The sequence below is a fragment of the Papio anubis genome, chromosome 4 (assembly GCF_008728515.1).
Source record: "Papio anubis isolate 15944 chromosome 4, Panubis1.0, whole genome shotgun sequence".
NCBI classification, from domain to species: domain Eukaryota; kingdom Metazoa; phylum Chordata; class Mammalia; order Primates; family Cercopithecidae; genus Papio; species Papio anubis.
Window position 1 is genome coordinate 167,001,278 of NC_044979.1, and position 7,167 is coordinate 167,008,444.

A 7,167-nucleotide genomic window follows, 5' to 3' on the forward strand; every position below is an offset into this window, starting at 1 on the left:
GCCACTGCACTGCAGCCTGGGCGACAGAGCAAGACTCTGTCTCAAAAAATAAAAATAAAAATAAAATAAATAAATAAACAAATTCCCAAATGCACTGCCCTGTTTCACACACAGTTTGTGCCATCAGACAAGTTTTTTAATGCAGATCATTCTATTAAAACACCAGACATACCAATAACACTGGAACTGCTGGCTACAACCGCGCTCCTCCCTTCTTGTCCTTCTTTCCTAGGACACTTTTATGGTCATAGACCAACGACATCCCCGACATTCCCACGAGCAAGGGAAGGATTTCCGGGAAAGTGACAGCTCTCACAAGGAGGCAGAGCTCCGTGCCATATTGATGAGGTTCTCTCGAAACATCTCTGAGAAGCAGGGATCCTCGTGGTTTCTGAAGTGTTGCCAATCACACAAAGAAAGCCTAATGCATGGTTTTCAAGTCAGTTTTATAAAACGATTCCAAACCTCTAAGTGTGTGAAGCCAAAATTGTAAACACTGCTAAAATCCCTGGAGTTGTTTAATATTATTTATTACGATTCCTCTTGGCACCTCCAAAGTCTCTCATCCGGGGCTCACGGAGCATTTTATTAATTTACACACCATCAGTGGAGTTCACAGATGGTGGGACCAAAACACGAAGAAGCGGCTCAAGCACCTTGGCAAAGATCCCAACAACCTGTAAATAAACATAGCTCTAAAAGACCCGGAAGTCTCACCCTCCCCTCCCAAGCACTACTGCCACCACTGGTGCTGAGGTGAGTCACTGGATACCCTAGTTAAAACCAAAAGAAAGTCCATGGCTCGAGCCATCGGGAGCAGGCTCCTGTTCCAAGGTTAAGGATTTCAATACTGTCCTTTTCAAATGAGTCATTTGCTCTTAATTTTTTTTTTTCTTTGACACAGTCTCACTCTGTCGCCCAGGCTGGAGTGCAGTGGTGCACTCTCAGTTGCTGCAACCTCCACCTCCTGTGTTTACACAGTTCTCCTGCCTCAGCCTCCTGAGTAGCTGGGATTACAGGTGCCCGCCACCACGCCTGGGTAATTTTTTTGTATTTTCAGTAGAGACGGGGTTTCACCATGTTGGCCAGGCTGGTTTTGAACTCCTGACCTGGGGTGATCAGCCAGCCTCAGCCTCCCAAAATACTAGGATAACAGGCATCAGCCACCAGGCGTGGCCTAAATCAATCCTTTTAAGGATATTTAAGAAATCGATGAATGGCTGACCTGTCCAATGTGCCCACACAAGGAAGTAAGAGCTCTTTGGAAACTTGCATGCTTGCAACTGAAAAAGCTTCTTGAAGTTTTGCTGTATCTCACATTACAGAAAACAAATCCAAACTTAGGGCAAAGACATCAGTTCTGTTAAAAACCTAGGATTCACTTCTAGATCATTCAGGATATTCTCGAAGCACCTGATAATACTGTTTACTATGTGTCTATCTGTCCTTCTCTTGTTTATATTTTAGTTATGTTTACATTTGTGGCCAAAATCTTACACTTGTCAAGAAAAGAGAAAGACAAAGAGAAGAAATGAGAGTCTGTCAACTGAAAATTTAGGTCGCTGACATCAAGTGGTCATCCTGATATTAAGGGGACAAGCCAGGATGGTGAAAGATGGGAACCGCTCAGGCCTTTGAATTCTCTTCTTTTATAAAGAAAAGTTCAAATGAGGGACTCTCTTTCCCGAGTCAGCTAAAAGGATTCAAAATTACAAAGAGCCAAAACTCCAGTTTTGAAACACTCTTCCTGTTTATAGTGAATACATTCCCCAAATGCAGAGGAATTAGATTTTAATGAAAGTCTCCACTATCATGCTATTGCTCAATAACATTTTGGCTAAACTGGCTTAACCCTTTCCAGAACTTAGAAAATTCTGTCACTCTCATCAACGTGAATGGGGACCAAATTTCTATTCTTAATATCTAACCAGTTTTATTTTTCATCTTCTCCCCATGTCTTAGATTAGTTCTATTTTGAGGACACGGATGAGCTCTGTTTACCGTTCTCACACGAGGACAGTGGTTCTCTAAGTACGGTCCCCACATGAGCGTCAGCATCACCCAGGAACCGTTAGACACGCAAATTTTCGGGCCTGACCTGAGACCTAATGAATCGGAAACCTAGAAGTGGAGCGATCTATGGCTTACAAAGCTTCCAGGTGGCAGTGATGCAACACACTCTGAGTGCCACTGCTCTCGGCCACCAAAACACCACCTGTATCACCCACATCGCCCCCCTCCAGGCTTCACCAGTGCTGTGGGTCCTGAGAAGGTCTCTGTAAACACATTGCTCCCACACTCATGCTCCTCAGTCCCCTAAATGGCAGCAACTCAGACCTTCTCATTTCTTTTTTTGTTGTTGAGACGGAGTCCCGCACTGTCACCCGGGCTGGAGTGCAGTGGCACCATCGCGGCTCACTGCAACCTCCACCTCCTGGGTTCAAGGATTCTCCTGCCTCAGCCTCCCGAATAGCTGGGATTACAGGCGTCCGCCACCAAAAATACAAGCAATTTTTGTATTTTTAGTAGAGACGGGGTCTCACTATGGTGGCCAGGCTGGTCTTGAACTCCTGACCTCGTGATCCACCAGCCTGGGCCTCCCAAAGTGCTGGGATTACAGCAGTGAGCCACAACACCCAGCCAGATCTTCTCCTTTCTTAGATCTCTCTGACAGTCTCAAAGTTGAGTTTTCTCACAGGCTGCCCCACCACCCCACCTCCCACTCCCCACATCCCTCTAGGCTGAGGTTCCACAGCCCACGGTCACTCTGCACACTGACTTCCTGCTCCTCAGATGCCAAGCACACAGGACTCCACGCTCAGCTCCACACACCGGAGCTGTGTGGAGTGGTGATCCACCCCTCTCAGAGCCCTGTTCAGACCTCCACACCACTGGCCCACCTCCCTTGCAGCCACGGCTTGTCCCCCAACTTCTGCAAGTACACCCCTGCCCATCTCCATCTCTCCTCCAGTGGCCTTGGGGCCTTCTCTGGGCTGGAGGAAAAATCCATGCTCTCCCCAAGGCCTCCCTCCCTGGTGGGGGGCAGGGGACAGCTGGCTTTTTCTGGATAAAAGTTCTAACCCTGTCCCCAAAAGCAATGACAGCTAGGTGAGGGGCAAAGGGTTAAGGAGGCCTTTTTTTTTTTGCGGGGGGCGGAGGTTTGGGGTTTTGTTTTAAGCAAGATTCATAAAGGCCGGCTGTTGATTCCTTTGAGAGAAAAAAGGAGATCCAAGTTTTCTCTGGCACTACACGAGAAAGCCAGGGAAACGCAGCAACATCCTGTCCTAGGAACTGACTGAAGCAGTTATTAAAGTCAATGGAAGCAGCACTGAGGGCGTAGCAGTGTGTGTGTGTGAGTGAGAGATTGTGTGTGTGTGACACTGTGGAGAGTGAGTGTACATGTGAAAGAGCATATGTGTGTGTGAGAAAGCGTGTATGTGTGTCAGTGTGAAACAGTGATTGAGAGTATGTGTGAGACTGCATTAGGTGAGTGTGAGCACGTGTGTGATAGTGTATGTATCTGTGTGGGTGTGTCAGACTGTGTGTCTGATAGTGTATGTGTAATATGAGACAGTGTGTGAGTATATGTATGAGACTGCGAGTGTGTGAGTATATGTATGTGTGAGCGTGTGTGAGCAACTGTGTGTAAGAGTGTGTGTGGCAGTATGTATATGGGACAGTGTGAGAGTATGTGTGTATGTGTATGAGACTGTGAGGGTGAGTTCTTATGTATGTGAGCGTGTGTGAACGACTGCATAAGTGTGTGTGACAGTGTGTGTGTGTGTGACAGTGTGTGTGTGTATGTGAGACAGTGCATGAGACTGAGTTTATGTGTAAGTGTGAGCATGTGTGAGCAACTGTGTAAGAGTGTGTGTATGTGAGTGTATGTTCATGAGACTGTGTGTGAGTGTATGAGTGTAAGCGTGTGTCAGTGACTATGTGTAAGTGTGTGTGCTGATGTGTGTATGTATGAGACAGGGTGTGAGAGTGTGTGTGAGTGTGTATGTGAGAGAGAGACAGAGAGAAAGAAAGGGAGGAGAGAGAGGTAGAGGGAGGGGAGAGAAGAGAGAGACCAACAGAGGCAGAAAGGGAGAGAGTCTGTATCCAGTCAACGTAAGTCCTCCCACTGGCAGGCAGATAAATTACCTGGTGGTTTCCTGTGTCTGACAGCACCTAAAATATGGCATACAAAAGCATGAACTCAGCTGAAGTGAGAGCATTAGGGGCCAGCCCCTCACTGGACAATGTCACAAACAGCCCCTGAAAAACATTCCATGTTACATCACGGCCACAAGGCAAGTGGCTCCGAGGGTGAGTGGGCTCCTGACGTTGAGGATGGAACTGTCCTGCCCACTGGGGATGATTTAGAACCTCTCTGCCTCCCACCTCAATCATAAAAGCCCCTACCTCGTAATGCTAAATGTCCTCAAGAGGGAAGTAGCACCCCACAGAAAATGAAACTCCTGAAATAATCCAAGGGCAAAGAGGAGAGTAAGAAGCAGGGGCTGTGCCTTGAATTTAAAATACTAACAAAAAGCAGCAAATATTAAAAGCTAGAGATTTTAAATACGGGGGATGTCCTAGATTTCACTGTCTGAATAAAGGTTACTGTAGCACAGAAGTTAGCAAATTTCTTTTAAGAGGCCAGCAAAGAAGTATCTCAAACTCCAGCAGCCATTCAGCATGTCTCAATCCTGCCACAGAGGCACAAAAGCAGTCATGGAAGATAAATGAATAGATGTGGCCATTTCCCAAGAAACTTTTCTTTTTTTTTTTTTTTTTTTTTTTTTTGAGACAGGGTCTCACTCCCTCACCCAGGCTGGAGTGCAATGGCGCCATCTCGGCTCACTGCAACCTCTGCTCCCGAGTTCAAGCAATTCTCCTGCCTCAGCCTCCCCAGTAGCTGGGATGACAGGTGCCTGCCACCATGCCCAGCTAATTTTTGTATTTTTACTAGAGACCATATTGGCCAGGCTAGTCTTAAACTCCTGGCCTCAAGTGATCCACCCGTCTTGGCCTCCCAAAGTGCGGAATTACAGGCTTAAGCCACCGCGCCCAGCCCCAATAAACGTTATTCACAAAAACAGATGATGGGCCGGATCTGGCCTGTGGGCTGTGGTTTGCCAACCGCTGGGTATCAAGTATAAGAATGTGTGCAATGGGCAATTGGACAGCATTAGAAAGTGCATTTCATCTGCGCTTTTAAAGAAACAAGACGGCTACGGAAGGAAAAGAAATCATTGTATCAGAAAGACACCTGCATTTTACATTTATTGCAGCAGGATTCACAGTAGCAAAGATGCAGAATCGACCTAGGTGTCTATCAACAGATGACTGGATAAAGGAAATGTGATATATACACACAATGGAATAGTATTCAGTTGTACAAATGAATGAAATCATGCCTTTTGCAGCAACCTAGATGGAACTGGATGTCGTTATCTTAAGTCAGACACAGAAAGACAAGTATTCCAAGTTCTCACTTCTAAGTCGGAGCTAAATAATGTGTACTCACGGATGCAGAGTGTGAAACAACAGACAATAAAGATTTGAAAGGGTGGTGGGGTGCGCAGGGGGTAGATGATGAGAAATTACTTATGGGTACAATGTATGTTATTTGGGTCATCGGTACTCCATAACAGCAGTCCTTAACCTTTTTGGCACCAGGGACCAGTTTCATGGAAGACAGTTTTTCCATGGATGAGGGGGTGGGGGATGGTTTCAGGATCTGCTCCACCTCCGATCATCAGGCATTAGATTCTTACAAGGGGCACAAAGCCAGGCACAGTGGCTCATGCCTATAATCCCAGCACTTTGGGAGGCTGAGGCAGGTGGATCGCCTGAGGTCAGGAGTTCGAGACCAGCCTGGCCAACATAGTGAAACCTCGTCTCTACTAAAAATACAAAAATCAGCCAGGCGTGGTAGTGCACACCTGGAATCCCAGCTACTTGGGAGGCTGAGGCAGGAGAATCACTTGAACCTGGGAGGGGGAGGTTGCAGTGAGCTGAGATCATGCCACTGCACTCCAGCCTGGGAAACAGAGCAAGACTCTCTCAGATTGGAAAAAAAAAAAAAAAAAAAGAGCATGCAACCTAGATCCCTCACATGTGCAGTTCACAACAGGGCTTGTGCTCCTATGAGAATCTAATGCCGATCTGACAGGAGGCAGAACTCAGGCAGTAATGCTCACTCATAGGTCGCTCACCTCCTGCTGCGTGGCCTGGTTCCTAACGGGCCATAGACAGGTACTGGCCCATGGCCTGGGGATTGGAGACTCCTCCCCTAAAAGTCCTGACTTCACCACTATACAATCTATTCATGTAACAAAATCGTACATGTATTCCATAAATTTAGACCAATATATTAAAATATAAAGAAACAAAATAATATCAAAATTCTGCTTCTGTTCCTGCATGGGAAGGTCTCCCCACATCCACTAATTTGTATCTCCCTTGCTCCTGGCTTGTATATGTCTTCCTCTTTCTGCATATTTCATTGCACTCCATTCTCCCCTCAGTTTTGCTCCTGTCTTTGTGCTCCTGAGAAAGGAATATGATTAAATTGATTATCATCCTACTCCATTAAAAAACAATGGGTAAAATGTATTATCTAGCACTCGCCAGGCCCCTCATCACAGATATGCTGTTTCTTGATACCAGCTCCAGATCAGATTTGAAGTCCCAGGCAAAGAACGTGCAAACAGACCAACCAGGTGCCATCTCCTTCCACAGGGTTCCTGCCGCTAAATGAGACAAAGATCCAGTCCCAAAGTTGTGAGTGTGACTCAGCCAGCCCCCCTGCGACACTAGCTGGGGTTACGTCACCTGCACAAGGTCAACATCTGGAAAGCAGCAGAGCAACGCTGGCGATGGGAGTGGTGCTCGGGGAGCATTCTTCCAAGTTCAAGGTAACTGCAAACATGACATTTGGCGGATGGCAAAGGCCTAAAAGGAGAGTTAGGATTTGGCTCAATTCTGTAAGTTATCCCCTACCACCTCAGGCTCTCAGGAGCCCATGGATTTTGCCACTCTGAAAGCACAAGAAAGACAATTCCAGAGTTGCAGAGAAAAATCTTTGGCAAGCCTCGAAAATGGCCAGAACTCATTTTCTTTGTGACAGCAGAACACACAAGCTAAGGGTTCCCATGTGAAGGTTCCCATCCTCTT

General features: G+C 46.6%; 1 protein-coding gene across 1 annotated transcript in view; it reads right to left on the reverse strand.

Moving 5' to 3' along the window:
- Positions 1-4,766, reverse strand: part of TIAM1 (TIAM Rac1 associated GEF 1) — a 293,585-nt gene extending 288,819 nt beyond the window's left edge. The window contains exon 1 of the mRNA XM_017956476.3: positions 4,147-4,766. The gene's annotated coding sequence lies outside the window, so the exon portion shown is untranslated. The remainder of the gene's footprint in view (positions 1-4,146) is intronic.
- Between the last annotated feature and the right edge of the window lie 2,401 nt (positions 4,767-7,167).